We start from the raw sequence: 19,764 nt of genomic DNA, 5'->3' as shown, positions 1-19,764 counted from the left end.
ACGTCTGTGAAAAAACATTTTCAACAAAATATCAAGAGGGAAATAACCTAGTATATAATTTACTGTTTTTACAGATAATGGGGACAGCAATGGGAGGATCACTTACTTTCCTGCTCACAGGATTTGCTCACATACAGGCCTCAGTGTCTTCAGTGTGTCCCAGCTCTCGCTAAAACATTGACTAGGCTAAGAGATTCAACACGACAGGTGTAGGGGGCAATGGGTAGGTCAAAGCTTTCACATTTGGCTTGCTAAAGACTGGCAACAAGTAACAGGGGACAAGGAAAGATCCAGGATATTAAGAGTGATGATTTATGCCCTCTGACAGAAACCTGACAAGTATATCTAAAATACTGCAAAGAAAAGGTTTGAAAAGAGGAATCACCGTCAATACGTTTATCAGAGAGTGCCCATACATTGACACATACCTTTTATATTAGATCTTATTCTAAAAATATAAGCCATTTCCATGAGCTACAGTGGCTTGCGAAAGTATTCACCCCCCTTGGCATTTTTCCTATTTTGTTGCCTTACAACCTGGAATTAAAATATATTTTTTGGGGGGTTGTATCATTTGATTTACACAAATGCCTACCACTTTGAAGATGCAAAATATTTTTGATTGTGAAACAAACAAGAAGTAAGACAAAAAAACAGAAAACTTGAGCGTGCATAACTATTCACCCCCCCAAAGTCAATACTTTGTAGATCCACCTTTTGCAGCAATTACAGCTGCAAGTCTCTTGGGGTATGTCTCTATAATCTTGGCACATCTAGCCTGGGATTTATGCCCATTCTTCAAGGCAAAACTGCTCCAGCTCCTTCAAGTTGGATGGGTTCCGCTGGTGTACAGCAATCTTTAAGTCATACCACAGATTCTCAATTGGATTGAGGTCTGGGCTTTGACTAGGCCATTCCAAGACATTTACATGTTTCCCCTTAAACTACTCAAGTGTTGCTTTAGCAGTATGCTTAGGGTCATTGTCCTGCTGGAAGGTGAACCTCCGTCCCAGTCTCAAATCTCTGGAAGACTGAAACAGGTTTCCCTCAAGCATTTCCCTGTATTTAGCGCCATCCATCATGCCTTGAATTCTGACCAGTTTCCCAGTCCCTGCCAATGAAAAACATCCTGACAGCATGATGCTGCCACCACCATGCTTCACTGTGGGGATGGTGTTCTCGGGGTGATGAGAGGTATTGGGTTTGCGCCAGACATAGCGTCTTCCTTGATGGCCAAAAAGCTCACTTTAGTCTCATCTGACCAGAGTACCTTCTTCCATATGTTTGGGGAGTCTCCCACATGCCTTTTGGCGAACACCAAACGCGTTTGCTTATTTTTTTCTTTAAGCAATGGCTTTTTTTCTGGCCACTCTTCCATAAAGCCCAGCTCTGTGGAGTGTACAGCTTAAAGTGGTCCTATGGACAGATTATGCAATCTCCGCTGTGGAGCTTTGGTCTCTTTGTTGCCTCTCTGATTAATGCCCTCCTTGCCTGGTCCGTGAGTTTTGATGGGCGTCCCTCTCTTGACAGGTTTGTTGTGGTGCCATATTCTTTCCATTTTTTAATAATGGATTTTTAATGGTGCTCCGTGGGATGTTCAAAGTTTCTGATATTTCTTTATAACCCAACCCTGATTTGTACTTCTCCACAACTTTGTCCCTGACCTGTTTGGAGTGCTCCTTGGTCTTCATGGTGCCGCTTGCTTGGTGGTGCCCCTTGCTTAGTGGTGTTGCAGACTCTGGGGCCTTTCAGAACAAGTGTATATATAATGAGATCATGTGACAGATCATGTGACACTTAGATTGCACACAGGTGGACTTTATTTAACTAATTATGTGACTTCTGAAGGTAATTGGTTGCACCAGACCTTATTTAGGGGCTTCATAGCAAAGGGAGTGAATACATATGCACGCACCACTTTTCTGTTATTTATTTTTTAGAATGATTTGAAACAAGTTATTTTTTTCATTTCACTTCACCAATTTTGACGATTTTGTGTATGTCCATTACAGTGGGGAAAAAAAGTATTTAGTCAGCCACCAATTGTGCAAGTTCTCCCACTTAAAAAGATGAGAGAGGCCTGTAATTTTCATCATAGGTACACGTCAACTATGACAGACAAATTGAGAATATCTTTTCCAGAAAATCACATTGTAGGATTTTTTATGAATTTATTTGCAAATTATGGTGGAAAATAAGTATTTGGTCACCTACAAACAAGCAAGATTTCTGGCTCTCACAGACCTGTAACTTCTTCTTTAAGAGGCTCCTCTGTCCTCCACTCGTGACCTGTATTAATGGCACCTGTTTGAACTTGTTATCAGTATAAAAGACACCTGTCCACAACCTCAAACAGTCACACTCCAAACTCCACTATGGCCAAGACCAAAGAGCTGTCAAAGGACACCAGAAACAAAATTGTAGACCTGCACCAGGCTGGGAAGACTGAATCTGCAATAGGTAAGCAGCTTGGTTTGAAGAAATAAACTGTGGGAGCAATTATTAGGAAATGGAAGACATACAAGACCACTGATAATCTCCCTCGATCTGGGGCTCCACGCAAGATCTCACCCCGTGGGGTCAAAATGATCACAAGAACGGTGAGCAAAAATCCCAGAACCACACAGGGGGACCTAGTGAATGACCTGCAGAGAGCTGGGACCAAAGTAACAAAGCCTACCATCAGTAACACACTACGCCGCCAGGGACTCAAATCCTGCAGTGCAAGACGTGTCCCCCTGCTTAAGCCAGTACATGTCCAGGCCCGTCTGAAGTTTGCTAGAGTGCATTTGGATGATCCAGAAGAGGATTGGGAGAATGTCATATGGTCAGATGAAACCAAAATATAACTTTTTGGTAAAAACTCAACTCGTCGTGTTTGGAGGACAAAGAATGCTGAGTTGAACACCATACCTACTGTGAAGCATGGGGGTGGAAACATCATGCTTTGGGGCTGTTTTTCTGCAAAGGGACCAGGATAACTGATCTGTGTAAAGGAAAGAATGAATGGGGCCATGTATCGTGAGATTTTGAGTGAAAACCTCCTTCCATCAGCAAGGGCATTGAAGATGAAACGTGGCTGGTTCTTTCAGCATGACAATAATCCCAAACACACCGCCCGGGCAACGAAGGAGTGGCTTCGTAAGAATCATTTCAAGGTCCTGGAGTGGCCTAGCCAGTCTCCAGATCTCAACCCCATAGAAAATCTTTGGAGGGAGTTGAAAGTCTGTGTTGCCCAGCGACAGCCCCAAAACATCACTTCTCTAGAGGAGATCTGCATGGAGGAATGGGCCAAAATACCAGCAACAGTGTGTGAAAACCTTGTGAAGACTTACAGAAAACGTTTGACCTGTGTCATTGCCAACAAAGGGTATATAACAAAGTATTGAGAAACTTTTGTTATTGACCAAATACTTATTTTCCACCATAATTTGCAAATAAATTCATAAAAAATCCTACAATGTGATTTTCTGGATTTTTTTTTCTCATTTTGTCTGTCATAGTTGACGTGTACCTATGATGAAAATTACAGGCCTCTCTCATCTTTTTAAGTGGGAGAACTTGCACAATTGGTGGCTGACTAAATACTTTTTTCCCCCACTGTACATGCAATCCAAATGAAAATCCATTTAAATTACAGGTTGTAATACAAAAAAATAGGAAAAACGCCAAGGGGGATGAATACTTTTGCAAGCCACTGTATAAGGTCAACATGGAACGTCAATTTTAGCATTTGTTATAGTCTTAGTAAGCATTTAATTTATAGTTGTAATTTCAGCTGTAACCCAGTAAATCTCACAAACACAATTCTCCTGTGAACTACTTTCTTATCACCTGTTCTTATAGTGACGCCACTTGTGTGCGTGGCCAAAGAGCTCTATTTTCATGTCATCCAACAAACGTTAAGGCCTGGAGTTTGCTAAACGGCATTGGCACTTGGATTGGAATCGGTGCTATGGTCAGATGACATGGAAATAGAGCTCTTTGGCCACGCACACCAGTGGTGGGTTTGGCGTCAAAATGAGCCCCCCCCAAAAAAATTATAAAAACTCGAATAGTCCCAGTAAGCAAAATTACATTGAAAAGACGTGTAAAATACGTACTTTCCAGACGTTGAAATCAACTTCATTTTTGGTTCCAATGTTTAATTCAGGCTTATTTTTGGTTCTGAATGAAAGTTGAAAATACGTTATTTATAGACGTCTATGTTTGAGCCAAATCAAAGCTGGTCCAGACTGGACAAAATCTGAACCAAACATAGATGTCTATGATTGGTTCAGATTTGGTCAGGACCGGACCAAAAATCAATGTCCGTGGACGTTGAAATCAAGGCCGGTCTAAACCGCAGCAAATCTCAACCAAACATAGATGTCTATGATTGATTCAGATTTGGTCCAAACCGGATCAAAAACCAATGTCCGTGGGTGTGGAAATCAAGGCCGGTCCAGACTGCACTAAAAAAAGAGGTCCAGGCCACCAGAGTGGAATTTTATGAATGCCCATCAATGTGGTAGGCCAATGTTTCCCAACTCCAGTCCTCCAGTACCTCCAACGGTACACATTTTTGTTGTATCCCTGGACAAGCACACCTCATTCAGCTAATTGAGGGCTTGATGATTAGTTGACAAGTTGAATCAGGTGTGCTCGTCCAGGGTTAAAATAAAAATATTTACTGTTGAGGGTTCTCGAGGACCAGGGTTGGGAAACACTGGTAGGCCCACCGTTTGTAAAACAGGCCGTTGCATTGGCTTTATTAGTCCTGATTCACGTGACATCAATTTGGCTATTTAATTTCTGAATATCAGCTACCCAACTTTATCAGGAGTTATCGTGAGCCTATTTGCAATGTGTTTACACACCGGGAAATGCAGAAGTATTTTATTTTTTCGCTATGATCAGCTTGTCAAAAATGTAAGGATACAAACTTGAAACCACTGATCATGACAATGAGGTGAAACTCATGGACAACAGTTGTGATTGTCCATTCCAAATTGTCAATTTTACTTTGACCTGTCCTGTTTTTAGGATATAGTGCATTCGGAAAGTATTCAGATCCCTTCCCTTTTTCCACATTTTGTTACGTTACAGCTTTATTCTAAAATTGATTACATTATTTTTATTCCTCATCAATCTACATACAGTACCCTATAATGACAAAGCAAAAACAGGTTTTTCGAATGTTATGCTAATTTATTAAACCTAAAAAACAGAAATACCATATTTACATAAGTATTCAGACCCAATGCTATGAGACTAGAAATTGAGCTCAGGTGCATCCTTTTTCCAATGATCATCCTTGATATGTTTCTACAACTTGATTGGAGTCCACCTGTGGTAAATTCAATTGATTGGACATTATTTGGAAAGGCACACACCTGTATATGTAAGGTCCCACAGTTGACAGTGCATGTCAGAGCAAAAACCAAGCCATGAGGTCAAAGGAATCGTCCATAGAGCTCCGAGACAGGATTGTGTCGAGGCACAGATCTGGGGAAGGGTACCAAAGAATTTCTGCAGCATTGAAGGTCCCCAAAAACACAGTGGCCTTCATCATTCTTAAATGGAAACCTGGCACCATCTCTACGGTGATGCATGGTGGTGGTAGCATCATGTTGTGAGGATGTTTTTCAGAGTTAGGGACTGATAGACTAGTCAGGATCGAGGGAAAGATGAACGGAGCAAAGTACAGAGAGATCCTTGATGAAAACCTGCTCCAGAGCACTCAGGACCTCAGACTGGGGCGAAGGTTCATCTTCCAACAGGACAATGACCCTAAGCACACAGCCAAGACAACACTGGAGTGGCTTCGGGACAAGTCTCTGAATGTCCTTGAGTGGCCCAGCCAGAGACTGGACTTGAACCTGATCGAACACCTCTGGAGAGATCTGAAAATAGCTGGGCAGCGACGCTCCCTATCCAACCTGACAGAGCTTGAGAGGAATTGCAGAGAAGAATGGGAGAAACTCCCCAAATACAGGTGTGCCAAGCTTGTAGCTTCTTACCCAAGAAGACTCAAGGCTGTAATCGCTGCCAAAGGTGCTTCAAGAAAGTACTGAGGAAAGGGTCTGAATACTTATGTAAATGTCATATTTCCGTTTTTAATTTGGTATATTTGCAAACATTAAAAAAATAAGTTATTTGCTTTATCATTATGGGGTATTGTGTGTAGATTGATGAGGGGAAAAAACAATTTAATCCATTTTAGAATAGGCCTGTAACGTAAGAGGTCTGAATACTTTCTGAATGCAGTGTATGTTGTTTGCACAGGAGATTGGTGGCACCTTAATTGGGGAGGATGGGCTTGTGGTAATGGCTGGAGCGGAATAGGTGGAATGGTATCAAATTAATCAAACACATGGTTTCTATGTGTTTAATGCCATTCCATGTGCTCCGTTCCAGACATTATTATGAGGCGTCCTCCCCTCAGCAGCCTCCACTGGTTGTTTGTTAACATGACAGCGCATTTTTTATTTGATTGGGCGCCATTTAGGTTAGGCTATTTGATCGGAGAAACCTGCATGATGTAAAAAGTGTCCGTCTCATTACATTGTCATACATTTTATCTCCAGCCTGTAGGCTACAGAAAAGGTCACATACTCTTTCTATCATATCCTATATCTGCTACATGATTGATGTACGTATTTTTTTGGGGGGGGGCCGCAGCGATGCATCTCTCAAACAGCACCCTGGAGATGTGCGCTGGGAATGGACAAGCAAAATATTTTGCTCCCCTGCCTTTGACAAAGTGGGCACTGTTTATCACAGGGTAGCATCAGCGCTCACCTAAAAAGCCAATATGCCACTGGTTGAGAGAAATTGTCATTGTTTTTGGGCAGATTTATATAAGGTTTTATGTGTTGTTGTTGTTGGTTGTGCGTCTTGGTCAGAATCTGGCCATAGGCGGCCGCCTAATCCTGCCTAATGAGCGGACCAACCGTGGAAATGCGAATGCATGAGCAGAAAATAACCCCATACCCATACTGTAAAATATGGTTGTGAAGCTTTGATGTTATGGTTCTATCTTGCTTCCACTGTTCCTGGGGTCCTTGTTAAGATTTTAGCGAAAAACCTGATTTCCTTTGCCAGGAGGCTGAAACTTGGCCGCAAGTGTATCTTCCAGCAAGAAAATAACTCCAAGCACACAACTAAATCCACAAAGAATTGGTTAATTGGCCACAAAATCAACATTTTGCAATGGCCATCTCAGTCTCCAGACCTGAAACCCATTGAAAACATATGGTTTGAATTGAAGAGGGCCGTCCATAAGTGCAGACGGAGGATATCAAGGATCTAGAAGGAATCTGTGTGGAAGAATGGTCTAAAATCCCTCCCAATGCCTAAGCATTGTTGTTCACTAGTTTACTCCAATTAAGGAAGGGGTGGTGGGGTTGGAAAGTAATGAAGGGAAATATAATTTAAAAAAGGATATGTGTATACAGTGGGGGGAAAAAGTATTTAGTCAGCCACCAATTGTGCAAGTTCTCCCACTTAAAAAGATGAGAGAGGCCTGTAATTTTCATCATAGGTACACGTCAACTATGACAGACAAAATGAGGAGAAAAAATCCAGAAAATCACATTGTAGGATTTTTTATGAATTTATTTGCAAATTATGGTGGAAAATAAGTATTTGGTCATTAACAAAAGTTTCTCAATACTTTGTTATATACCCTTTGTTGGCAATGACACAGGTCAAACGTTTTCTGTAAGTCTTCACAAGGTTTTCACACACTGTTGCTGGTATTTTGGCCCATGTCGCTGGGCAACACGGACTTTCAACTCCCTCCAAAGATTTTCTATGGGGTTGAGATCTGGAGACTGGCTAGGCCACTCCAGGACCTTGAAATGCTTCTTACGAAGCCACTCCTTCGTTGCCCGGGCGGTGTGTTTGGGATCATTGTCATGCTGAAAGACCCAGCCACGTTTCATCTTCAATGCCCTTGCTGAAGGAAGGAGGTTTTCACTCAAAATCTCACGATACATGGCCCCATTCATTCTTTCCTTTACACGGATCAGTCGTCCTGGTCCCTTTGCAGAAAAACAGCCCCAAAGCATGATATTTCCACCCCCATGCTTCACAGTAGGTATGGTGTTCTTTGGATGCAACTCAGCATTCTTTGTCCTCCAAACACGACGAGTTGAGTTTTTACCAAAAAGTTCTATTTTGGTTTCATCTGACCATATGACATTCTCCCAATCCTCTTCTGGATCATCCAAATGCACTCTAGCAAACTTCAGACGGGCCTGGACATGTACTGGCTTAAGCAGGGGGACACGTCTGGCACTGCAGGATTTGAGTCCCTGGCGGCGTAGTGTGTTACTGATGGTAGGCTTTGTTACTTTGGTCCCAGCTCTCTGCAGGTCATTCACTAGGTCCCCCCGTGTGGTTCTGGGATTTTTGCTCACCGTTCTTGTGATCATTTTGACCCCACGGGGTGAGATCTTGCGTGGAGCCCCAGATCGAGGGAGATTACCAGTGGTCTTGTATGTCTTCCATTTCCTAATAATTGCTCCCACAGTTGATTTCTTCAAACCAAGCTGCTTACCTATTGCAGATTCAGTCTTCCCAGCCTGGTGCAGGTCTACAATTTTGTTTCTGGTTTCCTTTGACAGCTCTTTGGTCTTGGCCATAGTGGAGTTTGGAGTGTGACTGTTTGAGGTTGTGGACAGGTGTCTTTTATACTGATAACAAGTTCAAACAGGTGCCATTAATACAGGTAACGAGTGGAGGACAGAGGAGCCTCTTAAAGAAGAAGTTACAGGTCTGTGAGAGCCAGAATTCTTGCTTGTTTGTAGGTGACCAAATACTTATTTTCCACCATAATTTGCAAATAAATTCATTAAAAATCCTACAATGTGATTTTCTGGAAACGTTTTTCTCTATTTGTCTTTCATAGTTGACGTGTACCTATGATGAAAATTACAGGCCTCTCTCATCTTTTTAAGTGGGAGAACTTGCACAATTGGTGGCTGACTAAATGCTTTTTTCCCCCACTGTATATACAGTGGGGAGAACAAGTATTTGATACACTGCCGATTTTGCAGGTTTTCCTACTTACAAAGCATGTAGAGGTCTGTAATGTTTATCATATCACTGTGAGAGACGGAATCTAAAACAAAAATCCAGAAAATCACATTGTATGATTTTTAAGTAATTAATTTGCATTTTATTGCATGACATAAGTATTTGATACATCAGAAAAGCAGAACTTAATATTTGGTACAGAAACCTTTGTTTGCAATTACAGAGATCATACGTTTCCTGTAGGTCTTGACCAGGTTTGCACACACTGCAGCAGGGATTTTGGCCCACTCCTCCATACAGACCTTCTCCAGCTGTCACTGGGCAATACGGACTTTCAGCTTCCTCCAAAGATTGTCTATTGGGTTCAGGTCTGGAGACTGGCTAGGCCACTCCAGGACCTTGAGATGCTTCTTACGGAGCCACTCCTTAGTTGCCCTGGCTGTGTGTTTCGGGTCGTTGTCATGCTGGAAGACCCAGCCATGACCCATCTTCAATGCTCTTACTGATGGAAGGAGGTTGTTGGCAAAGATCTCGCGATACATGGCCCCATCCATCCTCCCCTCAATACGGTGCAGTCGTCCTGTCCCCTTTGCAAAAAAGCATCCCCAAAGAATGATGTTTCCACCTCCATGCTTCACGGTTGGGATGGTGTTCTTGGGGTTGTACTCATCCTTCTTCTTCCTCCAAACACGGCGAGTGGAGTTTAGACCAAAAAGCTCTATTTTTGTCTCATCAGACCACATGACCTTCTCCCATTCCTCCTCTGGATCATCCAGATGGTCATTGGCAAACTTCAGACGGGCCTGGACATGCGCTGGCTTGAGCAGGGGGACCTTGCGTGCGCTGCAGGATTTTAATCCATGACGGCGTAGTGTGTTACTAATGGTTTTCTTTGAGACTGTGGTCCCAGCCCTTTTCAGGTCATTGACCAGGGCCTGCCGTGTAGTTCTGGGCTGATCCCTCACCTTCCTCATGATCATTGAGGTGAGATCTTGCATGGAGCCCCAGACCGAGGGTGATTGATCGTCATCTTGAACTTCTTCAATTTTCTAATAATTGTGCCAACAGTTGTTGCCTTCTCACCAAGCTGCTTGCCTATTGTCCTGTAGCCCATCCCAGCCTTGTGCAGGTCTACAATTTTATCCCTGATGTCCTTACACAGCTCTCTGGTCTTGGCCATTGTGGAGAGGTTGGAGTCTGTTTGATTGAGTGTGTGGACAGGTGTCTTTTATACAGGTAACGAGTTCAACAGGTGCCGTTAATACAGGTAATGAGTGGAGAACAGGAGGGCTTCTTAAAGAAAAACTAATAGGTCTGTGAGAGCCGGAATTCTTTCTGGTTGGTAGGTGATCAAAAACTTATGTCATGCAATAAAATGCAAATTAATTACTTAAAAATCATACAATGTGATTTTCTGGATTTTTGTTTTAGATTCCGTCTCTCACAGTTGAAGTGTACCTATGATAAAAATTACAGAGCTCTACATGCTATGTAAGTAGGAAAACCTGCAAAATCGGCAGTGTATCAAATACTTGTTCTCCCCACTGTATATATATATATATTTGCGAGAAAGAATTGGTGATTGGAAGTGATGCAGACAATTACATTGATGGAAGTTACAATCTATCTGCAATATTAAAGCTGATCTACCCCCTAAAAAAATATCTAAAAAAATTATAGTTTGCCAAAAAATAAAATATCCCTCCCAATGTGTCCTCCAATTCATAAAACATTTTAGAAAAAGGTTCAGTGCCGTTATCCTCGCAAGGTGAGGTATTGAAATGTATTGACAACAGGGGTGTCAATAATTTGGACCCCTACCCTTTTCAGATGTATTTTATAACTTGTTAAAGGCCCAGTGCAGTCACAAACGTGATTTTCCTGTGTTGTATATATATTTCCACACTATGAGGTTGGAATAGTACTGTTAAATTGTGACAACAATGATAATGCCATTTTAGTGTAAGAGCTTTTTGAAAAGACCACCTGAAATTTCAGCCTGTTTTGGTGGGATGGAGTTTGGCCTGCCTGGTGACATCAAATTAGCTAATAGACCAATGAGAAAGAGTGTTCCAAACCTCTCTGCCAATAACAGCTATTCTTCAATTTTCCCCTCCCACTCAGACCACTCCCAGCCAGTCTTAGCAAAATTCTTGCTTGAGAAATTGCTATTAGCTAAGAAGCTATTTTAGCTTCTTTTTGACCATTGTAATTGAAAACTTATCACCTTGATAAGTTCCTTTCCTGAGGATGGCTCACCCCTCACAGTTCTGGGTGACTTTAACCTCCCTACGTCTGCCTTTGACTCATTTCTCTCTGCCTCCTTCTTTCCACTCCTTTCCTCTTTTGACCTCACCCTCTCACCGTCCCCCCTACTCACAAGGCAGGCAATACGCTTGACCTCATCTTTACTAGATGCTGTTCTTCTACTAATCTCACTGCAACTCCCCTCCAAGTCTCCGACCACTACCTTGTATCCTTTTCTCTCTCGCTCTCCTCCAACACTACTCACTCTGCCCCTACTCAGATGGTAATGTTCCGTCGCAACCTTCGCTCTCTCTCTCCCGCTACTCTCTCCTCTTCCATCCTATCATCTCTTCCCTCTGCTAAATCCTTCTCCTTCCGATCTCCTGATTCTGCCTCCTCAACCCTCCTCTCCTCCCTTTCTGCATCTTTTGACTCTCTATGTCCCCTATCCTCCCGGCCGACTCGGTCCTCGCCTCCTGCTCTGTGGCTTGACGACTCATTGCGAGCTCACAGAAGAGGGCTCCGGGCAGCCAAGCGGAAATGGAGGAAAACTAGACTCCCTGCGGACCTGTCATCTTTTCACTCTACATTTCAAGCCTCTGCCTCTAACCCAGGAAGCTCTTTGCCACCTTCTCCTCCCTGCTGAATCCTCCTCCTCCTCCCCCTCCCTCCGCCCTCTCTGTGGATGACTTCGTCAACCATTTTGAAAAGAAAGTTGACGACATCCGATCCTCATTTATTAAGTCAAATGACACCACTGGTCCTGCTCACACTGCCCTACCCTATGCTTTGACTTCTTTCTCCCCTCTCTCTCCAGATGAAATTTTGCGACTTGTGACGGCCGACCGCCCAACAACCTGCCCGCTTGACCCTATCCCCTCTTCTCTTCTCCAGACCATTTCCGGAGACCTTCTCCCTTACCTCACCTCGCTCATCAACTCATCCTTGACCACTGGCCATGTCCCTTCCGTCTTCAAGAGAGCGAGAGTTGCACCCCTCCTCAAAAAACCTACACTCGATCCCTCCGATGTCAACAACTACAGACCAGTATCCCTTCTTTCTTTTCTCTCCAAAACTCTTGAGCGTGCCGTCTCTAGCCAACTCTCCTGCTATCTCTCTCAGAATGACCTTCTTGATCCAAACCAGTCAGGTTTCAAGACTGGTCATTCAACTGAGACTGCTCTTCTCTGTGTCACGGAGGCACTCCGCACTGCTAAATGTAACTCTCTCTCCTCTGCTCTTATCCTTCTAGACCTATCCGCTGCCTTTGAAACTGTGAACGATCAGATCCTCCTCTCCACCCTCTCCGAGTTGGGCATCTCCGCCGTTGCTCACTCTTGGATTGCGTCCTACCTGACAGGTCGCTCCTACCAGGTGGCGTGGCGAGAATCTGTCTCCGCACCACGTGCTCTCACCACTGGTGTCCCCCAGGGCTCAGTTCTAGGCCCTCTCCTATTCTCTCTATACACCAAGTCACTTGGCTCTGTCATATCCTCACATGGTCTCTCCCATCATTGCTACGCAGACGACACACAATTAATTTTCTTCTGATAATCAGGTGGCAAATCGCATCTCTGCATGTCTGGCAGACATATCAGTGTGGATGTCGGATCACCACCTCAAGCTGAACCTCGGCACAACGGAGCTGCTCTTCCTCCCGGGGAAGGACTGCCCGCTCCATGATCTCGCCATCACGGTTGACAACTCCATTGTGTCCTCCTCCCAGAGTGCAAAGAACCTTGGCGTGACCCTGGACAACACCCTGTCGTTCTCCGCTAACATCAAAGCGGTGACCCGATCCTGCAGGTTCATGCTCTACAACATTCGTAGAGTACGACCCTACCTTACACAGAAAGCGGAATATGGAGGAACGTGTTCGGGCCTTGCATCCCTGGCCACAGCTTCAGTCCCGCCCACAAACGGTAAAGAATAAGGAATCTCTAATTGAAATGCATTAATTTTAGTGCTTCGTCAAATGCCTTAAAATATAATATTTTCATATAATCATGTATTCTATCTACAACCGAGTTAATGCCTGACTTGTGATGTGCGAGCCATCAAGTGGAATTTCAAAAAATAAGTTAGCACTTATTTCAAGCTACGAAGCCAAGGTGCACAAATGTGACTAGTTTCTGGAAACTAGGTGCATGTCGCGGGTCACTACTTCACAGGAGAGCCATTTGAACGTAAACTTTATTTATTTTATCAAAATGCATTTTCTTTGGCAGAACTGCCTCCTGGAACATGTGAACTTTCATGTGCCTTAATAACAAACTTGTATGCCATCTGTAAGTACGAATCAAATTGTTAAATTACGAGCCTAATTGGTTAAGCCACAGAAAAAGACTACAACCTTTCCACTAGCCATGATTGGCTGAGATAATGAGTGGGCTGGACATGCCGAGAGAGGAGTTCGGATTGGTCTGCCATATAGCACGCTTCTGTCTATTTGAGCTGGTCAGTATGTGTAGGTAATCCTGTCTAACGCAGGTTTTTTTTAAATGTATCGTGTAGTGGCGCTGCAAAAGTGTTGTTTTCCACTTTATGGATGATTGAGTTTTGAAATCAGTGGAATTAGAGTATAATAGCTCAAGAGATGGAGAAAGACCTGTCTCCGGATTACATCTTCAAACTAAGGGCAACCATGGCATCCGTGACAGGGAGACGCATCCATCCATTCATGATGTATACGGGTAAGATAGTCTAGCTAGCTACATTTTCAGATATTACACATTTCAAATTTTGACAGAAAGGGGTTTCATTTCAAGTTAAAGTGTACTGTTAGCTAGCTAGCTAATGTTAGCTGGCTGTATCGCTAGCTAATGTTACGTGTATGATCTTATTATTTGTATCTCAGAGCCAATTGCTTGGCTAGTTATAGCCTAATGTTAGCTAGCTAACGTTGAACCTGGTTGGTTAGCTACCTGCAGATTCATGCAGTGTAGTAACGTCATGAGTTGGGATTGTTAATAGTTTAGCTAGCTAGCTAATGTTAGCTGGCTGGCTGGCTGGCTGGCTAGCTAATGTTACGTGCATGATCTTATTATTCGTATCTCAGATCCTTTTGCTTGGCTAGTTATAGCCTAATGTTAGCAAGCTAAAATTGAACCTGGTTGGTTAGCTACCTGCAGATTCATGCAGGGTAGTAACGCCATGAGTTGGGATTGTTAATTGTTTAGCTAGCTAACATTAGCTGGATAGCTGGCTCGCTAGCTAATGTTACATGTATGATCTTATTATTCGTATCTCAGAGTAATTTGCTTGGCTAATTATAGCCTAATGTTAGCTAGCTAACATTGAACCTGGTTGGTTAGCTACCTGCAGATTCACGCAGGGTAGTGACATCATGAGTTGGGATTATGGTTCATTGTTTACCTAGCTAGTTAGCTACATGTCTTAACAAAAGACTACACTATACAAGTAACCATTTCGGGTGCGTTCGTAAATTCAGTCTGAGTGTGCCAGAGCGCAGAATAACTGATGAATTTACAACGCTCAACACCCGTTGAATATGGCTGGTGTCAGTAAATGTCGGCAAAAAGGTGTAATTAAATTGTTGTCAGCAGCACAGTTACAGTCACCGACGCTCTGGATAACATGGAAACAGCCTAACCAGCTCTGCTAGGGCGAGTAAAATGGTCAGTGGTTAGACTGTTTTCATGTTATCCAGAGAAAAACAATTAACCATGATCCCAACTTTATGTCTGGAAGTAGCTAGCAAGCTAGTCAATGTTAGCCAGTTAGTTTGGGTGCTTGACTGCCGTTGAGGTCAAAACGCTCGGATCAACCCTACTCATCTGCCAGAGCGTCCAGTGTGCGCTCTGAACACTCCGAGAGCGAAACGAGATGGGTGGGGCTAAAGCTTAAGAGGGTGTGGACGATGCTGAATGGGTGTATACAAGAAAGAAGACCTCTTTAGTAGGTACCTAAACATTCAAAGGCCATTTTTTCAAAAGTGAGTTTACAAGTTTATCAACTTTCAAAGCAGAATTACTTTCCCATTGTTCCTCAAATGGAGTTCATGATATACAGTGGGGAGAACAAGTATTTGATACACTGCCGATTTTGCAGGTTTTCCTACTTACAAAGCATGTAGAGGTCTGACATTTTTATCATAGGTACACTTGAACTGTGAGAGACGGAATCTAAAACCAAAACCCAGAAAATCACATTGTATGATTTTTAAGTAATTCATTTGCATTTTATTGCATGACATAAGTATTTGATCTCCTACCAACCAGTAAGAATTCCGGCTCTCACAGACCTGTTAGTTTTTCTTTAAGAAGCCCTCCTGTTTCCACTCATTACCTGTATTAACTGCACCTGTTTGAACTCGTTACCTGTATAAAATATACCTGTCCAAACACTCAATCAAACAGACTCCAACCTCTCCACAATGGCCAAGACCAGAGAGCTGTGTAAGGACATCAGGGATAAGATTGTAGACCTGCACAAGGCTGGGATGGGCTACTGGACAATAGGCAAGCAGCTTGGTGAGAAGGCAACAACTGTTGGCGCAATTATTAGAAAATGGAAGAAGTTCAAGATGACGGTCAATCACCCTCGGTCTGGGGCTCCATGCAAGATCTCACCTCAATGATCATGAGGAAGGTGAGGGATCAGCCCATAACTACACGGCAGGCCCTGGTCAATGACCTGAAAAGGGCTGGGACCACAGTCTCAAAGAAAACCATTAGTAACACACTACGCCGTCATGGATTAAAATCCTGCAGCGCACGCAAGGTCCCCCTGCTCAAGCCAGCGCATGTCCAGGCCCGTCTGAAGTTTGCCAATGACCATCTGGATGATCCAGAGGAGGAATGGGAGAAGGTCATGTGGTCTGATGAGACAAAAATAGAGCTTTTTGGTCTAAACTCCACTCGCCGTGTTTGGAGGAAGAAGAAGGATGAGTACAACCCCAAGAACACCATCCCAACTGTGAAGCATGGAGGTGGAAACATTATTCTTTGGGGATGCTTTTCTGCAAAGGGGACAGGACGACTGCACCGTATTGAGGGGAGGATGGATGGGGCCATGTATCGCGAGATCTTGGCCAACAACCTCCTTCCCTCAGTAAGAGCATTGAAGATGGGTCATGGCTGGGTCTTCCAGCATGACAACGACCCGAAACACACAGCCAGGGCAACTAAGGAGTGGCTCCGTAAGAAGCATCTCAAGGTCCTGGAGTGGCCTAGCCAGTCTCCAGACCTGAACCCAATAGAACATCTTTGGAGGGAGCTGAAACTCCGTATTGCCCAGCGACAGCCCCGAAACCTGAAGGATCTGGAGAAGGTCTGTATGGAGGAGTGGGCCAAAATCCGTGCTGCAGTGTGTGCAAACCTGGTCAAGACCTACAGGAAACATATGATCTCTGTAATTGCAAACAAAGGTTTCTGTACCAAATATTAAGTTCTGCTTTTCTGATGTATCAAATACTTATGTCATGCAATAAAATGCAAATTAATTACTTAAAAATCATACAATGTGATTTTCTGGATTTTTGTTTTAGATTCCGTCTCTCACAGTTGAAGTGTACCTATGATAAAAATTACAGACTTCTACATGCTTTGTAAGTAGGAAAACCTACAAAATCGGCAGTGTATCAAATACTTCTTCTCCCCACTGTACCAGTTTGTAGCTCTATGTCTCTGCTTTTATCCAATGTAAAAAAATTACATTTCAAATTTCGCTACATAAGACCGAATCAAAGCGGTCGGTCACAAATGTCAATTCAATACAGGCTAGAACAACTGCATGCCAATGCGGGTTGTAAAAAAGCACAAAAAAAGGCACGAAATTGGCTACACCACTCCAGCCGACGCTTGGCATTGCCATGGTGATCTTAGGCTTGTGTGCGGCTGCTCGGCCATGGAAACCTATTTCATTAAGCTCCTGACAAACACTTATTGTGCTGACGTTGCTTCCAGAGGACAGACGATTTTAACGTGCTACGCGCTTCAGCACTCGGCGGTCCCATTCTGTGAGCTTGTGTGGCCTACCGCTTCGCGGCTGAGCCGTTGTTACTCCTAGAGGTTTCCACTTCACAATCAAAGCACTTACAGTTGACCAGGGCAGCTCTAGCAGGGCAGAAATTTGATGAACGGACTTGTTGGAAAGGTGGCGTCCTATGACGATGCCACGTTGAAAGTCACTGAGCTCTTCAGTAAGACAATTCTACTGACAATGTTTGCTTATGGAAATTGCATGGCTTTGTGCTCGATTTTATACACCTGTCAGCAACGGGTGTGGCTGAAGGAGCCGAATCCACTCATTTGAAGCGGTGTCCACATAATTTTGTATATATAGTGTATCATGATGTAAATAAATGTCCTAAGTTTGGAGACATAACTGTTTTTTATAAATAGTTATTTTAGGGGTGGGACTGCAATTTTCACCACTTCTGTTGAATCACCCATATACTCTGCAGCAAAGCCTCTTCTGTTCAAACGAAAGGACAAAATGGTTTCCCGATTCACTCCCTTCACATCCTGGGACCAGGGGAGAGTACGCTACTTGACCTGCGCTGCAACAGAGCCCTCCACAGACAGAGAGAGCCTAACACACACCCTGAGGAGTGAATTTTCTTGGCTGCTAAAATGAACCCTCCGACAACAGTAACATTGAAAGATTCATTTGCACAGTATTTGCCAACCCAACCAGCCCCTACCCCCTCCAGCCCTCTTCCACAAAACCCCCCGGAGTCATCTTGTGTCGACCGTCCTCGCATCAGCCGACGGGGGGGATGAAAAGAACAGCCAACCAGCACCTCCGAGGGAGCCGTCACCCCCCCCCAACCCTTTCCTGTCCCCAAAACGGTGGCATACGGCTGTCAGCTCCCAAAACGAGATGTCGTGTCAACGCGGGAAAATTACACAATAACGAGGCCCACTTGAGATTAGGCTAATGAGAAAATCAAAACACAATTTAATTCTTGTCAGCGGCAAAGTGTCTTTAAATTACCTCTTGTAGCATGCTGATTAAGAGAAGTCTGCCAGTCAGCCTGCTCCCTCCTATAAATAGCCCCAAGGCTTTCTGGACCAGGGCTCGATTTGTTTTGCTGCAGCAAATACACAACACACGCACAAATGTGCACACACACACGCACACACAAAATGGCCCTGTGAGTGTGATAGTTTTAGAAAATTATTATTTGATAATATTGGCTGCAGCACTGCCATCAAGTTGATCCTGTGTCCTCATTTACCCACATGTCTTTGCCTTATGAGAAAGCACAACAGTCTCAGAAATGGTTTACTACTACAGATGAACTGTGCATGTTCATATTTACTAAAGACAATTATCTCTGTGTACCGGAGATATCCAGGTTCTACTGTTTAATGATCTTCCCAGTTCAATGCTATTGTTTTCTCTCCAAGGGCCATGTCTCAACTTGTCATGATCCTGGCATCTGCGGTTTGTTCCCCTAATATCGATGTCACAATGGTAATTAACTGGCAAAATGTAAGTTACAATGAGCCACAATAAGGCTGTATGATCGCTATTCCCAAACAACCTGCAAGCATATGGCACCAAATGTTACATTTCTCTAATAGCCCATGAGAGTAGCCTTGTTGCCATTCAAATTAAGGGGAAAGCTGTGCTGAAACCACAGAAGTGGGTTGCATCTCAGAGGGTATCACTTTAGATGTACTAAACCTGCTACAACATAGTTATTTGTAAATATGTATGTAAATTTATATACTAATGCATTTTAAAGCACTGTAATGTGTGATAATTGTATTGTCTACTGTGTTATCAACCAATGTTTCTCTGATTTCAAGCACTGGAAGCCCCTGCTCGCCAACAGATCAAACTGTTCCCCATCGTGACCTGTCACACTGCCGTGGTGAGTGACCAGACCGGGTTCCTCGCCATCACTTAGATCTTTCACTGGTTCACCAGTGCTTTGATTGCCACCGTCGGGCAGTCAAGCAGCTTACGCTATTTCCAAGTCTTTACGTGCTCCGCTGCTCTCCTCGACATTGCTCCGGCAGAGCCATATGGCTGCAGGACACGCTCCTCATTTTTCAGATAACTTCTCAAGCGAGAGGACAGGGCCGGAGCTCTGGAGAATTAGCCCTACCTCCCCACATGCATGTTTTGAATATGGAGTAGCTGCCATTATCTGGTCAGAGTTCTTGTATGACCAGCAAGCAGCTAATCTCAGAATTAAGTACAATTTAATTGGAGCTTTTTTGTTTGCATGATTGACTGAGGAAATGGTTGCACTTTAATGTCATATCAGGGGATTGACATGTGCCTTAGCAAGTCCACATACAGTAACACTCTTCCGGGCTCTATAAAAAAGTATCATTGGTATTAGGAAACTAAGGTCAATTTGGGCTAGCCTGAAAGGATTGTTAGCATTACTCCCATCATTCTATTAATTGCTGCATTCCTACATTATGTCCTTAGAATGGTAAGATCCAGCCACCTCAAAGGGCTGTGCCATTGAAAGAGTTAAGACTTCTTCTCTCCTGATACCCTGATGTT

This window comes from Coregonus clupeaformis, chromosome 2, assembly GCF_020615455.1.
Source record: "Coregonus clupeaformis isolate EN_2021a chromosome 2, ASM2061545v1, whole genome shotgun sequence".
Lineage (NCBI taxonomy): Eukaryota > Metazoa > Chordata > Actinopteri > Salmoniformes > Salmonidae > Coregonus > Coregonus clupeaformis.
Note: the sequence above shows the minus strand (reverse complement) of the source record.